This window comes from Lineus longissimus, chromosome 6 (assembly GCF_910592395.1).
Source record: "Lineus longissimus chromosome 6, tnLinLong1.2, whole genome shotgun sequence".
In the NCBI taxonomy this organism is placed as follows: domain Eukaryota; kingdom Metazoa; phylum Nemertea; class Pilidiophora; order Heteronemertea; family Lineidae; genus Lineus; species Lineus longissimus.
The window spans coordinates 16,125,799-16,144,407 of record NC_088313.1 but is presented as its reverse complement, the minus strand read 5'-3'; the positions used below and the strand labels follow the sequence as shown (position 1 = coordinate 16,144,407).

The window sequence follows — 18,609 nt, the reverse complement described above, 5'->3', positions numbered from 1 at the left end:
GTAGTCCATTTGCCAGATAATGGCTCTTAAAGAAGGTTCTGTCATGTAATATACCAGCGTCCATAAATCCAGTAAATAGGCAGATTTGCCTAACAATGAGATGTGGGATGAGATAACACTGTCTAGAAGTTCAATAGGTCCTATACTCAGAGAAACACCATATCAATGGGCGATATGAATAAAGACTAGCAAATGCTTTTATCTAAGATTCTATGTACATTTACACAAGGCCTTTCTGTAGAAAACTGAAGTAAAAGCAGTTACCATCCCAGAAAGGACAGAGTTCCATATAAAAGTGCCATGTCCCAGCCAGATATGGTCACCCGACCAAGGCTAAAATTTACAAAACCTACAGAAAGCAAACCATTACCAAGTTGGGGTAAGTTTCTTTCTACTATTTTTAGCTCAGCTGAAAAAGTTAGGAGAGCTAGTCCAATAGCTATTCGAATGGTGTCCGTCCTTCCATCCATCCATCCATCCATCCATCCATCCATCCATCCATCCGTCGGTCCGTGGACAAAATCAGGCATTTCCTGTAAATCGCGTCAGTGGTGCGACATTGATCGTCAGTGGTTCCTCATTGACACGCTACCCAGCCCATAGACGCAAAACATAGAGAGAGATGAGCGTGTCATTAGCGTGTAACTCCTGCATACATTACGCAAAGCAGGATGGATGTCAATTGTGATTTGGACTGATATAACCTACCCAATGTAAAGTAATTGTTTCCTTAAATTTCTTCCTAATCCTACATTTGCAAAAGAAACTGGGCCTCCGAAAATTCACCCTATATCTTCTATACAGCTTCTTGTTCAAATTGAATGTAGGTGTAAGTTGATTGAAAATACTTATGTTGTTAAATCTAAAGGGTTTGAAGATCAGTGACTGCACCTATATTTAATCAGAGAGTACAAGGAAGGCCTCCCATAGCAACTGACAAGGTTAATAGTGGGGTACACCAAACAAGCCGCTGAGCCCGCCACTGGAGAAACTCTCGTCCACCGTCGTTGATCCTATATAGGAATCATATCTACTGTCGTTTGTGTGGGAAGATGGCTTGTGGCTGTGCTGAACATGTTTTTACTGCTAAAGCAAAGTCAAATTACCTTAGTTTCCAAAGGCATGAAAACCAATCAATTAATAATTACAGGACCCACAGAATGAAATTGGCTTAGGCGACAGCGGCGCTGTCTCGCGGCAGACAATAGAACTGAAATCTTCGTCCAAAACTTGCAGTTCTCCTTTCTACCGCTAGATAGCATTACTGTCGCCTAAGCCGCTTTCCTCTGAAATTGAGCATGTTTTTAGGCCTTTTGTATGATTTTGTTGAATGAATATATTTTTTTGGTGCCAAAGACACAGGGTGGGGTCCTTTAGCTGTATCTCAAAATGTCAACTTTTTGGAAAATGTTCTTGATGACATGGAAGACGGTGTCAGTCTGAGTACTGAACCAAGACTTGGGCCGGTGAAAACATCGAAGTCTGGTTGATTGAGAGGGAATGTCGTTTTCGTGATATTTTGAAGAATTACTACCAAACCAGCATGGATATAACAATTTCACTTTAACATCTATCAGATTTTGTGTCTATCATCAATATCCCACATTTTCAGCGTTATATCACGCACAGTTTGCGGATGAAGACCGCTTTAAAAATACCTGTTTTGGTGACTTAAGTATGAGAATTTCTTAAGTTTTGTCTTAAGTTGATTCACAAAGAATCTTAACTCGCCTAGCCGACTTAAGTACCCCAAAAACTTAAGCACGGTAGCTACCGTACTTAAGTCGGAATGAAGGACACAAGATGCTTTGAGATTCGTACTTAAGTTTTTGACTTGGCTTAGTCAAAATATTATGACTTAAGACAAACACTTAAGATTCTTTGAGAAACCGGGTCACATTATAGGTTCAGTATGTTTCAATTAAACATGAACGGTTGAGGATTGCTCCAAAGTAATCTTTGCTATCAAGGTCGTTCATTGGTCTACTTTGTGATGGGGCGGGTTATCAGGTGTGGATCTGCTCGTGCTGGCCTTGGCTCTGGGTGTAACAGCACATCTGTTATCTCGCCAGGTCTGGTTGTGACAGTATCTGCAATCTCATCAGGCTGGTTGTGGCAGCATCTGCAATCTCATGCAGGTCTGGTTGTGCCAGCATTTCCTGTCTATCAGGTCTGGTTGTGAGAGCATATGTTGTATTATCAGGTCTGGTTGTGGCAGCATATTATGGTATGGTTGTTGCAGCTCTACTGTCTCTTCAGGTCTGGTGTTCTGATTTCATGCAATCCCTTGATGAAAATGATCCAGCCTATCAGACAAGACCACCAAGCATTAAGCAATGATGGCAAGACCTCTTTACACATTAGTGTCACATCTGAGGACCAGACTCATGTGCAGTCCATTCGTCATCCCGATTGTCCTTCCTTGATGTATCAGGTACCAAGGCCAAGCCAGTTCATTGCGTCCAGAGTCTACTTGGAGCTGGTTCCTCAAAAGATTTTTATCAACAGGCGCTGGATTTGGGTTGGTGGACATACAATGCACAGCTAGTAAGTTGTCCCCATTCCCCGAAATCTAGACTGGGCAGATCTGGGACAATTTGAGCCGTCTCAGTTTGTTGTGTTCCACGACAAATGGAACGATTTTTTTTCATGGTATCCCCCCACCACCACCACCACTACCCCTATGGTGTAGCCAGGGGGCAAAAACAGCCTTCAACTTGCAATGACCTTGGAGGTTGTGATCACTACTTGTATGGATCACATTGATAACATGCAACAGGTGTTCTACAGACGAGGCCTTGTCCAAGCCATGCCACTGTTGAAAGGACAATTCTGGGCTTCATCTTGCACAAACAATACAGGTATGCAAGGCAGGAGGGGCTCTCAAGGTAGATTTCCGGAAATGCTATGAATTAGTTTTTCCAGAGAACTGGCAGCAACTATTACTAACTAGTTTAAAGGCACTCTTGCACAAACCATGTACAGGCGCGGAGGATATTTTGCAGGTATACTACACCTTATATGCAGTAACGACAATTTCTGTCCATTTTTATCTTATTTATAACTTCTGCAGCTCCAATCCTATAGTGATGGCAAGACCATTTATACAGCAACTATTACCAACTAGTTTAAAGACACTCTTGCACAAACCATTTACAGGTGCGGAGCATATTTTGCAGGTATTCTACACCTAAAATGCAGTAACAACATTTTTATCTTATTACTTCTGCCCATTTTCATCATATTACTTCTGCAGCGTCAATCCTATAGAGTCATGCTGTACAATTAAGCAAACAAGATGGTACTTATTGCAGTTTTTAATTCCGATAATAACTAAATTTACAATGCATATCTTTTTCAATCAGCGGCATGGCTAGCTTTTAAAACAAACTTTTTGGTGACGCCTGGAGGGGGGCGGGCATTTGCCCTCTTCCGCTAGCTATGCCCCCGACAATGCTAGAACTTGTAGAAATGCAGCACATGGTGCTCATGGTGGATTAGAATCACAGAAACTATCCTCAAATGAGCCATTGAATGTAACATGTAACAAGCAACACTACTTTACAATGGACGTGAAAGAGTTAAAAGTTTGACAGGAACGCCACATAACTATCAGGTACTGGTGACAATCAGACTGGCGATGTCTTACAACGTCATAAATGGTTACATAATATATTTATTTTTTATCAAGTAGGGTACCTGTAGGCTTAGGATTCCCAAAGTTTCATTAGCCTAAACTTTTTCTTTGGCTCGGGGCTTTCCTGGCAGCACTTAATTGGCTCTTTAACAGCGTCTTGGCTCTTGGCTCTCAGATTAGGGCATCCCGCGGATATTCCATTCTACAATCTTTACTCCAATAACCAGATTTACAACTTTTTAGATCACATACTACAGAGCACAAACTACACAGTTTAGGTTTAAATGGGCCTCCTCATGGTAAAGTAGAATCACAGAAACTATCCTCAAATGAGCCATTGAATGTGACATGTAACAAGCAACACTAATTTACAAAGGACGTGAAAGAGTTCACCGTTTGACGGAATGCCACATAACTACCAGGTAATCGCCCTCTGAACTGGTGACAATCGGACTGGCCTGAAATTCTCATTATCGTCCACTCCTCAGTAAAATCCAACTAAAATGGGGTCATTGTATACAGTGGTACTGTATTACCCCGATGAGAAGCAAGTACGTCCCCCACTCTCAACCAAGATATTTGTACGTGGACCGGTTTGACTACGGGCTGAAGTTGACGATGTACTCCTGACGGAGCCATTGGGTTCTTCGCCCGCTCATTGACCAAGGTGTGGTGACCTGGAGACAGTGACCGGGTTAGCACTAGCTGGTCGAAGGACATATTCTAAGGCGTCCATTCGCATCTTCTCATCTTTCAGGTACAACCTATTCACGTGGACCAAGTCTTACCCAGAACCTCCCCTTACGTAGCGTGGGGTACCAACCCACCGCAGATTCAAGAGATGTGTGCGTGGTAACCAGATATCCTACACCACCCCCAGATCTCAGAACTGGTTGTGATGCTGCCCATTCGCAATAGGTTTAACCGCCGTCATGCCCCTTTGATTTTGCCATTCAACGCCACCATCGGGACACAGGCCTCAAATTGAGGGATGGGCGACAATGATTATTTCAGACCGATCAGAAGGTCACAAGCCCAGAGCGAAATCACCAGACAGTTATATGGAGTTACACCAAAAGGCTGACCCCCTCACTCCATTTGTAAATAGGTGTTGGATATTTTTGTCACATTTAATGGACCCTGAGTCCAACAATCTCTGGAGGGACCTTCAGTGCGGCAAATCGCATAGTTTTTAAAAGTGAAAACAAAAAGGTCACTACACAGTAGTCATACTTCCACCTATCAAATCCCCGTGTCTTTTGCGCTTACACCTATGAATTGCCGTGTCTAAATAGACCCGTGTGTCAAATCCCCGTGTCTATTAGCCCCATCGAGCTCGATGGGGCTAATCGGGGGCTAATTTAGACCCGTGTTCAACACGGGTTTTTTGATAGGTGGAATCTGAATAGCCCCAGCAATTGTAAGTTCTAAGACCCGGCGACAGATGGCGCGGTGTAGTTGCCTCGGTATTTCGCATGCGAAATTCCCCTCCAACGAGAAAGAAACACAGGAGATCTCCTTACCTACAGCGCACCTGTCGCCGGGGCTATTAACCATTATCTAACACCACTGATAGGTGTAAGTGCGCCCCAGGTTTTTTGACACACGGCGAAGACACGGGTCTTGAAAAAACACGGGGTTTTATGATAGGTGGAACTACGACTAGTAACTAAAGAATACCAGGTGTGGATATTGGGACACCCTAATCCTAGAGCCAAGAGCCGCAATAACCGTCGGTTTTTTTATAGCACAGAGAGGCAGAGTACCGCTATCTCATTACTTGAATTTGCAGATTTCAATCAAGAATTTACAAATTTGAGCAATATCATGCCTTTTTAAAACAATTTTGATTGAACTATTTGCGCAAGGCTACATGATACGGAAGGAATGACAAACAAATGCGATTGTACACAGTGTATGAAGTGCAGACTCATGTACACTGTACTTGCCCTATTGTATTGACGGCATAAGAAGAGTACAATAAAAAATCCTGGCATGGTAGGCTGTGAACCATATAGCTATCAAGGTGGTGATTTCTTACAAGGTCATAAATGATTACATAATAAATTAATTTTTTATCAAGTAGGGTACCTGTAGGCTTAGGATTCCCAAAGTTTCATTAGCCTAAACTTTTTCTTTGGCTCGGGGCTTTCCTGGCAGCACTTAATTGGCTCTTTAACAGCGTCTTGGCTCTTGGCTCTCAGATTAGGGCATCCCGCGGATATTCCATTCTACAATCTTTACTACAATAACCAGATTTACAACTTTTTAGATCACATACTACAGAGCACAAACTACACAGTTTAGGTTTTAATGGGCCTGCTCATGGTAAAGTAGAATCACAGAAACTATCCTCAAATGAGCCATTGAATGTGACATGTAACAAGCAACACTAATTTACAAAGGATGTGAAAGAGTTCACCGTTTGACGGAATGCCACATAACTATCAGGTAATCGCCCTCTGAACTGGTGACAATCGGACTGGCCTGAAATTCTCATTATCGTCCACTCCTCAGTAAAATCCAACTAAAATGGGGTCATTGTATACAGTGGTACTGTATTACCCCGATGAGAAGCAAGTACGTCCCCCACTCTCAGCCAAGATATTTGTACGTGGACCGGTTTGACTACGGGCTGAAGTTGACGATGTACTCCTGACGGAGCCATTGGGTTCTTCGCCCGCTCATTGACCAAGGTATGGTGACCTGGAGACAGTGACCGGGTTAGCACTAGCTGGTCGAAGGACATATTCTAAGGCGTCCATTCGCAACTTCTCATCTTTCAGGTACAACCTATTCACGTGGACCAAGTCTTACCCAGAACCTCCCCTTACGTAGCGTGGGGTACCAACCCACCGCAGATTCAAGAGATGTGTGCGTGGTAACCAGATATCCTACACCACCCCCAGATCTCAGAACTGGTTGTGATGCTGCCCATTCGCAATAGGTTTAACCGCCGTCATGCCCCTTTGATTTTGCCATTCAACGCCACCATCGGGACACAGGCCTCAAATTGAGGGATGGGCGACAATGATTATTTCAGACCGATCAGAAGGTCACAAGCCCAGAGCGAAATCACCAGACAGTTATATGGAGTTACACCAAAAGGCTGACCCCCTCACTTCATTTCTAAATAGGTGTTGGATATTTTTGTCACATTTAATGGACCCAGTCCAACAATCTCTGGAGGGACCTTCAGTGCGGCAAATCGAATAGGTTTTAAAAGTGAAAACAAAAAGGTCACTACACAGTAACTAAAGAATACCAGGTGTGGATATTGGGACACCCTAATCCTAGAGCCAAGAGCCGCGATAACCGTCGGTTTTTTTATAGTACAGATAGGCAGAGTACCGCTATCTCATTACTTGAATTGGCAGATTTCAATCAAGAATTTACAAATTTGAGCAATATCATGCCTTTTTAAAACCATTTTGATTGAACTATTTGCGCAAGGCTACATGATACGGCAGGAATGACAAACAGGTGTGATTGTACACGGTGTATGAAGTGCAGACTCATGTACACTGTGCTTGCCCTATTGTATTGACGGCATAACAAGAGTACAATAAAAAATCCTGGCATGGTAAACTGTGAACCATATAGCTATCAAGGTGGTGATTTCTTACAATGTCATAAATGATTACATAATAAATTAATTTTTTATCAAGTAGGGTACCTGTAGGCTTAGGATTCCCAAAGTTTCATTAGCCTAAACTTTTTCTTTGGCTCGGGGCTTTCCTGGCAGCACTTAATTGGCTCTTTAACAGCGTCTTGGCTCTTGGCTCTCAGATTAGGGCATCCCGCGGATATTCCATTCTACAATCTTTACTCCAATAACCAGATTTACAACTTTTTAGATCACATACTACAGAGCACAAACTACACAGTTTAGGTTTAAATGGGCCTCCTCATGGTAAAGTAGAATCACAGAAACTATCCTCAAATGAGCCATTGAATGTGACATGTAACAAGCAACACTAATTTACAAAGGATGTGAAAGAGTTCACCGTTTGACGGAATGCCACATAACTACCAGGTAATCGCCCTCTGAACTGGTGACAATCGGACTGGCCTGAAATTCTCATTATCGTCCACTCCTCAGTAAAATCCAACTAAAATGGGGTCATTGTATACAGTGGTACTGTATTACCCCGATGAGAAGCAAGTACGTCCCCCACTCTCAACCAAGATATTTGTACGTGGACCGGTTTGACTACGGGCTGAAGTTGACGATGTACTCCTGACGGAGCCATTGGGTTCTTCGCCCGCTCATTGACCAAGGTGTGGTGACCTGGAGACAGTGACCGGGTTAGCACTAGCTGGTCGAAGGACATATTCTAAGGCGTCCATTCGCATCTTCTCATCTTTCAGGTACAACCTATTCACGTGGACCAAGTCTTACCCAGAACCTCCCCTTACGTAGCGTGGGGTACCAACCCACCGCAGATTCAAGAGATGTGTGCGTGGTAACCAGATATCCTACACCACCCCCAGATCTCAGAACTGGTTGTGATGCTGCCCATTCGCAATAGGTTTAACCGCCGTCATGCCCCTTTGATTTTGCCATTCAACGCCACCATCGGGACACAGGCCTCAAATTGAGGGATGGGAGACAATGATTATTTCAGACCGATCAGAAGGTCACAAGCCCAGAGGGAAATCACCAGACAGTTATATGGAGTTACACCAAAAGGCTGACCCCCTCACTCCATTTGTAAATAGGTGCAAGGCTACGGGCTGAAGTTGACGATGTACTCCTGACGGAGCCATTGGGTTCTTCGCCCGCTCATTGACCAAGGTGTGGTGACCTGGAGACAGTGACCGGGTTAGCACTAGCTGGTCGAAGGACATATTCTAAGGCGTCCATTCGCATCTTCTCATCTTTCAGGTACAACCTATTCACGTGGACCAAGTCTTACCCAGAACCTCCCCTTACGTAGCGTGGGGTACCAACCCACCGCAGATTCAAGAGATGTGTGCGTGGTAACCAGATATCCTACACCACCCCCAGATCTCAGAACTGGTTGTGATGCTGCCCATTCGCAATAGGTTTAACCGCCGTCATGCCCCTTTGATTTTGCCATTCAACGCCACCATCGGGACACAGGCCTCAAATTGAGGGATGGGAGACAATGATTATTTCAGACCGATCAGAAGGTCACAAGCCCAGAGGGAAATCACCAGACAGTTATATGGAGTTACACCAAAAGGCTGACCCCCTCACTCCATTTGTAAATAGGTGTTGGATATTTTTGTCACATTTAATGGACCCAGTCCAACAATCTCTGGAGGGACCTTCAGTGCGGCAAATCGCATAGTTTTTAAAAGTGAAAACAAAAAGGTCACTTCAGTAGCTAACCTACAGTAACTAGAATACCAGGTGACGTTGGATATTTTTGTTACATTTAATTGAGTCACTCCAACAATCTTTTGAGGGATCAATGCAGTTGATCATGATGGCTTTGTAAACTGAAAACAAATGGGTCACTAACACTGCCTTAAGTTACTGTGGCAAACAAAATGACACTTGTTCCATTGTACAATCCTTACTCCAATCTTTTCAAATCACATACTACAGAGCACAAACTACAGTTATAGGCCTAAAGCAGGCCCAGGGGCTTTAGTCCTAACTTGAAAAAAGGTCCTTCTCAGCTGAAAAATTGAATGTCCAAATATTGTTTGTGCTGTCTTTCAGAATATTCTTCATGCTCAGGATGTGTCCAAACTTTACCATCCGAGGACCAAAGCTGAACCAAAGCTGAAATAATGATTACAACTGATTAAAAGTGAAAGAAAATGAGGGTTACCCATTCAATTGAAAGGTGTCCGTCAATCATGATGTTTACAAGATGTTGTACCGAAAGATATCAGTCATATCGAATACTCAAATTACTTTTGTGGCATTATCACGGGAGACTGGTTGTGACTTTGTCCTTGAATTTTTCATGGCAGGAAATTAGAATCATGTACCACAGACTATCCTTCCGTGCAACAATGTCATCATTAGGATGATAGTTGCAGTCACAGAAGGGTATCCTGAGCTTGCCTAGGCCTCAGCCAGATCAGCCATATTTAGACCTATACCGCAAAACACAAGTTCTGCTATAAACAATCAACAAACCGTTGTAGTCAAAGACGCCTGGACATCACAGGGCAATCTTGCATCAACATTGTAGATTCCCTCATCTTTGTCTTCAGTAAGATATTGCTGCAGTCCACTGATCCCAGCTGAGAGCATTGGTAGTGGTGTTGGAGGGCCAACCCTCCCCATCTGGATTGGTCTTAGCTTGTTAACCAGGAGGACGATTGTGCGGTATCAGTCTTGATCACCTGTGCTATTTTCCAGTCAAGTTCATGAGGTGTTGGCTGCTGGAAAGACCAATAGTATTCATTTAATTTAGAGTTTTGAATGACCAATCCTCGATTTCCGTTTCTCTGAAATTTTGAAAGGTCATCCTCTCCTCCCTTGGTTTTTTTATTTCTGAAGATAAAATCAAAACTCAGCCACCTTGTAAATTTGGGACAATTCAAATTCCAATTTAATACCGCAAGGGAGTCTTGGCCATAGCCAAATTCCTTTTAATCTTCTACAAACATTGTGTAACTTGGCACAACCTACATTTTACCACAAGGACTTCTTGACTGCATCCAAAATTATGGTCTTATGGTCTGGTGTCATAACTTTCAACGCCAGTCTTTCCAAAAAAGCAACCTCAGCGTTTCTATTCACAAAGCTGGGTGGAGTTAAACAAGATAGACAGTGACCTGCCACAGGTCTCATGCCAACTTAAAGGTTCAAACGATGGGCCTCTGGAGTTCAAGCAAATAATCCACAGAAGCTCTGGTACATATGTTGATGTGTCGTCTTCCCAACCTGCTGTCACTGTCTCAAGTGCAATGATTTGAAGCCCTAACTAGCACACATCACAGGCAAATGGAAAATTTCAAAATGCATGCTTACAGCAGAGGGTACCTGTACCTGTCACTAAACCACCTGTCCTTTTACTGTGTGGTGCAGTCTCTCTTGGACAACCTCAGGGACAAAGTTCATATTTATTCAAACTGAAAACTCTTAATACATTTAAAAACTTACAGGAAAAGCCTTTAGTTTCCAATGGATCCATCTTCAGTCCTGCCATTGGTGACGTTGGCAACATGATAGGGATTGTCAATAATCTTAGCTTGGTTCAGCCCCAGCTCTTGTTCACAGCAGGCATTCCAGGGGTGACAAGTGTCTCCGAGCATCCATGCAACGTGATGGTTTCTCCAGGCCCCCGTTACACCCAAGCCCAATGATCTTGAAACCATGCTGAAAAACAACACGAACCATTTAAATAATCATAAATTAGTTGACAATTTTACATAAAAATTCGGACACTTTGACATCTGGAAGCATCCATCCCATCATCGACTGGCTACTGATATCTCATCCTAGCAATTGCTAGGTAACTGCCCAGCTGTGGTGGTTACCTCGTAGATATGTTCCCAGGCGGCACAACCCTTATTTCTGTCCCTGTTGATAATCTTTCACTATCACAAGTCCAATTATCACTATATGAGCAGTTTTCACTTCACCTAAGATCACAAGCAAGCACTTTTTAAACTGCAGAATTACAGCAGAATGAATGTCACTAAACAAAGAGACAGGTAATTTCATGGCACACAGGCCTCCACCTCCTTTGATGGACAGTTTGCCTGCATACTTGAGCCACGCCAAACCAAAGTGCTCCATCTACCTGATCAAGTAGGTTGCTGAATATCCCTTGGACAGCCTTCGTGGGAACCATGCCCTCTGATCTTGCTATTAGGCTGAAAAGAAACATCAAGATTTATCATAATTAATGCAGGCCATTACCGCATGCAAGAGTCTTTGATATCTCGCTAAGCGTACATCCTTTGATTGACTGCCTTCCAATCTCCTCTGTTTCAACATCATCCTCATTGTCTTGCCATGGGAGAGGGTTTGAGCCTTGTTGGTATCCTTTTCTGATACGGCCAGTGGTTAGCCACGAGCTTGATAAATTAAGTGGGTACAGATTGCCTCCTCGCCACGCACTTGGCATGTAAGAAAGGAATATAGCAAGTAAGGAGCATCTCATATAGCAAGTCTGGCTGGCCCATTCTTTATGGGTAACACAATTAACTTTTTCTAAAGTTGTTTATTACATCATCAAATATCATGCAGATTCCACACCAACCTTGTATCCCAAGACGGATTCTTCTCGCAACAACATTTCCAGTTCAAATGGTATTGTGGTCAGCAAAACCCAGCCAATGTCGCAGCAAAGAACTGTGGTCCTTGGTAAATTTTGTTAACGGGCCACAGGCTTGTCAGTAGAATGACGATGCCATATCAAATCTGAATGCCTTCATCTCCTTCCCTGTTAATGTGGGTCATCAGGTGGAGGGGCTGAAAAAGATAATGGTTCTCACTTAACTTTGATTCTGAATGGTAAATTCTCAACGGCACTCGCGGCAAATGGTAACCCCAAAGTTATGGGCCTGGCTGCCTTATTCTAATTATACAGCCCCAGTTCTTAGGCTCCGGATCCAGGTGTGCATTGCCAGGAGCTCCGCAATCACTCTGGCAGGGTTGCTATGCCTAAAATAAGCTGAGGCAAATTTGTCTTGGGCTGGGACAAATTGCTGTTGAGAGGCCTCTACCTCCACAGCACTTTTTTCAAGAAATGCTTTGGAGGCAAAATCCTGAATTTTGAGGCCCGAAAACTAACAGTGAGTAGAAACATTGGCTTTTCACATCAAGTTCTTCTGCCAGAGATTAAGCTTTATAAAATCAGAAGAGTCATTTAACACCAACAGCTTTGAAGTAAAGAATTTCAAGATTGAGGTCCAAGGCCAAGTTTTATGTTTCAAAGGACACATATCGAACTCTGTGAATTAAGACAAAATTAAGAAGCAGTCATCCCTCCAGTCCACATACCAGAGTTTCTGGTTGTTTATGATCACAATGACAAGGATATTGTGGGTTCAACTCTCACATGATCTGCGCCACCTCATCTCATTGTCCTTGAGCAAGGCACCTAACTCATCCTGATATTTTGATGAGGAGACCCTAGGCTTCCACTGATCAGCACATCTGGGAAATTTTTAACTATGGAAGCACAAAAAGGGCCTTGTCCAATCCCAGTTTGATTATGAATCACTGTATGAAATATCAGGTGGGCCAAATTTGGTATTTATTGTAAATTGTCAGTCAGGTACTCATCTGGAAATACTGTTTTTTTCAGTTGAGTGATCCCTTCTTGGCTTTGTTGCTCTCCAGGCTGGGAACCACCTTCCTCTAAGCAAAGCTTCCTCCGCAACTGTGCTTTCAGGCAACAATGGGCATCACGGAAGAATATTTACAATGGGCAGTCTTGTTTAATACATCCAAGACCTTTTCAACTTTTCCTTCGACCAAGCTCATTGCTGAAGACTAGAGTGTCAGACATTTTTAAGAATAGCACAATACTCAACATCTTCATCTTGATCTTGGGTAGGTGGACATTGGGGACTTAGCCCTAAATCTTGTGAAAGTAAAAATCTGGCAAGGGGGGTCTGAGCATGGGGTCCCCCAGAAACATATGGGCCACATATTTTTTCCTGACATCTGGATTCCAATAAATACACTAGGCTGTAAAACCTTTGCCTATGCTGCTGCTTGAATATAGATGGTTCGCGAAAATATTAAATATCAGCCATTTTTTTCACAGGAACTTGAGGAAGCGTAAGTTTTACAACAACAATTGACATCACCCTTGTCAAAAGAGTAATTCTTCTAAATAGCTTTTAAAAGTGCGACCTCGAAAGAATTGTCTTCCTCTAAATAATAAGAAATATAGGCTTCCAAGTCTATTTCCACATGGATGGGCAGTAGGCCTATTTTAATGTGGATGGAGGGATAAGCTACAGAGCATCACAATGCACTGAACTGAATAGTGAATGCACTGAATGATGCACACATGATGCACACATGATGCACATATGATGCACAGACATTCACGTTTTTTAAGAGTTTTCAGCTGCGAATTTCAAATGCCACACCTACATTCTCGCCTCAAAATCGACGAAAAACAGAATAGAAATACAAATGTTAACTGCTTACCAATGGTTATTCTGTGTGTTAATTCCTGAACAGTTTACTTATCCAATTCGATCTACGATTTCCAGGAGGCGAGATGCCATTTCAGCCACAAGACGGCCACGAGAAAAACGAAACGTGTCACGGGATAAGCTCGCGAAAAACCGTTGTAAACGGCAGATTTCAACCTGAAAATCAAAAGGAACGACTTACAATGACGAACAACAAGTTATATTTACTAGTTATCAAGTTTGTAGCTGTCAACCCAGGCTGATTTATGATCGAAAACGACCATGAAATCATCATCACTGTTGCGCGAAACAATGTATTCATCTATATCAAGAACTTGCCGTCGTTCGAAGTTACCGTTTTCAAAAATCCCTTGTATGATATCGTACGAATATTTTTTCACAGTATTTGTTCCTATAGATGTAGAAATTCACAAAGAACCTCAAAATAAGTATTATTGGTGCTAATTCACAAGGATGATGAAGGATTTGATCGGTGTTTCGCGGCCGATTTTTGCTCCGAGCATGTGACGCGAACTGGCGCATTGCGCATTTCGAGAAAAAAACATCACGCTAACTTCTCCGACGGAAAAAATAGGGAACAAGTTGACTAAAATGAAAATGAATGGGCCTGTTATGGACACGAGATCATAAACAAGAATTCGGACATAAAACTTCTGTTATTTACCCGACAAAAATTGTCTTTGAGGACCAAAAATAACCACGAAATGTCAAAAGTTTCCGAAATGTATATCGTCTGCGTCCACGGCGTGCAGGAGTGCGGGCGTCACGTGATAGCAATGACGCGATGTCGTTGGTTGGAAACAACCAAATATGGTCCTCAAATTTGGCGGGGTATTGGGTCCACAAACCAACCCTCAAAATGGCGTTTTTTGGCTTTACAAACCACGTATGGGTCATGAAACTGACTATGAATTTAAGATGATAATATCTCTGGAAAGAACGCTGCAATGACCCTGTTTTTTTTTGTTTTGTGAGAGTTCATTCACCCCTACCCCCCTCCCCCAAAACCTCATTGGGCGGGTCCATTTTCCCTTTCCGTTGCAGATGCGAAAGCTATAAAATGGGATAGGAGCCGTATCGGCTTTCCTTCGGCAGCAGATGGGAAAGCCATAAAATGGGATAGGAGCCGTCACGGCGCCATTGTTTATAGCACATCCAGAAAGAACATCTGCATCTAGGGGTTGTCAAGCGGGGTCGGGGTAGTGCGGTGCATAGGCCTACTCAGGGATTGTTTCATGATATCTTTTAAAGTCATTACATCAAAACCAGGCGAAAAGATATATAAATATATAAATACGCAGCCCTATTGAAAGAAGGACAAGAGAGGAAGACATTGTAACAATCTTACTCGGCCACAATTGTTCGGTACTGTCGCAACCTTACTGTCTCAGAAAAGAAGGAGTATTGCCTCAAATGACTGACATGGAGACATTTTCACAACCTACCTCTTTCAGAATTGTAAGACATGCGATTGAAATCTGCGCCTTCGCCTTGCAATAACAGAATAAGGTTTGTATAGACTACAAAGGATCATGGCCAGAAACAAAAATACATCGTCACAACCGAGCTTTCCAGTGTATACTGTTGCCTTCCTATACAGATTGTCTCTGAAAAGGATCTGCTGGTTGGCATACCGTTGCAATCGTTTGATGTTTCTCTCTACTTATTCTTGCAGTCTGACTGTCTCGTCCCGAATAAGCCCCATCTCGTAAGGCTCATGAGCTGCCATCATCTTTTGCCGTATGGTCCAGAAAATATATCCATAGTGCCTTGTTCAACAAGGGCTCAACATGTGAACATCCTCACAATCGATGCCTCTCGCATCATTGAGACATGCTGTCCGCTTTGCTATGTACAGGACATCTCAGAAAGGATCGACAAGGCTTTCAAAACCAAGGACCTGACATGGAGAAATCATCACAACCTATAGCTCTCTCGCACCAGTTGTAGACGTTTTAATATTCCTTGCTATATACAGTCCTGGTCCATCTTTTTCTGTCCCCATATTCGTCGCCTGCTTGTCCACATTACCAATCTCTAAGAAGCCAGCCAGTGTGTCGGGAAGCTAAGATCCCAGCTATTTCTTGATCTTGCGGTGGTATGTTGGGACTTGTCTCCTCGAGGTCCATCTATGTCTGTCCCCGTTATTGTCGCCTGCTTGTTATCCCCGTGACCAATCTCTCAATGAGCCAGCCAGTGTGCCAGGGAACTAAGAACCGAGTTGCTCCTTGATCTCGTGGCGGTATCTTGGGACTTGTCTCCTCGAGTCTGTCCACAGTTTCGTCGCCTGCTTGTCCACATGACCAATCTCTCAAGGAGCCAGCCAGTGTGGCAGGGAACTTTGGAACGAGATACTCCTTGCTGTGGTATGTTTTGACTCGTCTCCTCGATGTCTTTCTATGTCTGTCCTCATATTCGTCGCCTGCTTCTAGTCACAACTGTGTTTTTGGGACGTCTCTTGAGCAGGAATGGGGCTACTAACACATTGTGCTCTTAAAGACAGCCACAACCCTGACGGTGAAGTCCCTGGATGTGATCCAAGATATAGTGCCACAATCAAGTCAGATCCACATCGCATCTTGTCCCAGATGTGCCATAAGCTATGGAGACAGAATCAAGTCAAGTCAGATCTACACACACAAGGGAGAATGATTTTTGATGAATTATCACCAATGTAATGAGGGGACATATAAAAGTTACACTTTTTGTAGAATCGTTTGCCAATCTAATGCTGCCAGCTGGTTAGTGCCCTAGGATCAACTGGGGATGATGTTTCACTGTAATATATTCATACTGGAGAAAAAACATTCTCATGTGCTAGTTTGTCCTCTCTTCTCAACTGTTGATGCTGCTTTACTGTTATGTATTCATATTGAAGAAATACCATTCTAATGCCACAGGCAGTCTCTGTCCAGACAAAAGTCATATATGTGGTGTTGCTGTGCGATTGACATGTTCAAACGGAAGAACTGCAGGGCAATTACTATTCAAAACATGTATTTGTATGATTTATTACTTGCAAAATTTACACTTCATGCAATATCATTGAACCGACTAGAATGCATATGCGAACGAGAGAGATCAAAATACATTTCATTGATAATCAAAAAAAGTCCTGCATGGTGTGGAACTAATTTTGCCCCCTGGACAATTATTCCTACCACAAAATAACGTTCGTTGAGGAGTGTAGCATCAAACATGATGATCACCACCCGCCCTGACCCACACCGACTGACCCTACCTGGAGCATATGATATCAGGTATTGACTGGATATCAATTCATGTGTGATACAGCACCCTCTGAGTATAAAGCAATGTTTTATCACTGTATGCGCAAAGCCCCTAAATCTTGGCGCTGGTCATACTTTCATGTTCATCCTAGGAGAAGAAACCCCAGAGAAACACGCCAAAGACCAAAGCCATCACTGCACTGACGTCGACGAACGTCTTTCATTTTGGATTCTCCATCACGGCTAGATCCTAAATTCCGTAACTTCTCCTCCATTTTGGATTTGTCTTCCTCTGAAATGTCATCCTCTTCTTCCTGTAAACCGCACACCAAGTTCCAGGCTTTTCTCAGTTTAGATGTTGGACGAGCCTCTGCAAAAAAGAAATCGAAAACAGGAGAGTTACTCAAGTTCGCAATATCATAAAGCAATAATGCTGTAAAGAAGCTACTGTACAGTGCTGAGAACGATAGGATACTTGATTGGAAGTTCCCTTGCCTGCCACCAGGAGAGAATGCGAAACATACTAACCAACAGTGAGACATTCTTCTGAGGATGTTCCCGCCGCAGCTTCTTTTACGAACTCGTGCACTGCCGCGTGCGTTTTCTGGGGCGGTCCATCTTCGGTTTCAGGGTCAACATTCTGTATAATGTTGCCTCGCCTTCTCGTGAACCACGGCATTACATCCATGGTGTTAACCCCACTTACGTAGCAGGTGCGTTGCAGGTCATTGGTCTATGCTGCCACCTAATATGTAAAGAGCAATCTCCAGTGAACTCACACAACTGTTTGACATGGGGGAGCCCCCCAAACCCCCGTCCTTCTGACATATATAGCCAGTACATTGGGGGATGAGTCCCCCAAACCCCCTCCCCCGTTCTCTGAAAGTGACAGGTTTTAGTCAGTACATTGGGGGGAAGCCCCCCCCCCGCCATTGGACTCTAAAAATAGAATTCCTTGGAGACGCTGAACAATAAGGCCCCATAAAGAAATAGTCCCCGCCCCGGTAGCTGTCTCATATCTGCTGAAAGAAGCAGCTCTTTGTGGTGAAATAATAATTGAATGCATGTCATGACACCCAGGAGCTTTTTCTCATTTCTGAAACAGTTGCATGGTTGGAATGAATTTCCAAATCAGTCCGTCAAATCTCTATCCAAATGGAACTTTATGACCACTCTATATTTGTGCAGTAGTGTTAAAACTGACTTTTTTGAAGTAAAGTACGTAAATCGAGAAGAAGAGGACGTTTTCTTTGTCTAAGAATTATTCAATTATGTCTTTGGCAATACCAAAAAAAAAAAATTCATTCAACAATATCATGCAAAAGGCCTAAAAACATGCTCAATTTCAGAGGAAAGTGGCTTAGGCGACAGTAGTGCTTTCTAGCGGTAGAAAGTTGAACTGAAAGTTTTAGACGAAGATTTCAGTTCTATTTTCTGCCGCGAGACTGCGTTACTGTCGCCTAAGCCAATTTCATACTGTGATTGGTTTTCATGCCTTTGGAAAGTAAGGTAATTTGACTTTGCTTTAGCAGTAAAAACATGTTCAGCACAGCCACAAGCCATCTTCCCACACAAACGACAGTAGATATGATTCTCATATAGGATCAACGACGGTGGACGAGAGTTTCT

At 43.1% G+C, this 18,609-nt stretch overlaps 1 long non-coding RNA gene across 1 annotated transcript; it reads right to left on the bottom strand.

The window, feature by feature from the left end:
* Nucleotides 1-9,352: 9,352 nt before the first annotated feature.
* LOC135489763 (uncharacterized) lies at nt 9,353-10,930 on the bottom strand. Its single transcript, XR_010447217.1, has 3 exons — nt 10,731-10,930; nt 9,759-10,006; nt 9,353-9,395 (listed from the first exon to the last, which is right to left on the bottom strand). It is a non-coding gene; the product is annotated as an uncharacterized LOC135489763 (long non-coding RNA).
* Nucleotides 10,931-18,609: the final 7,679 nt, after the last annotated feature.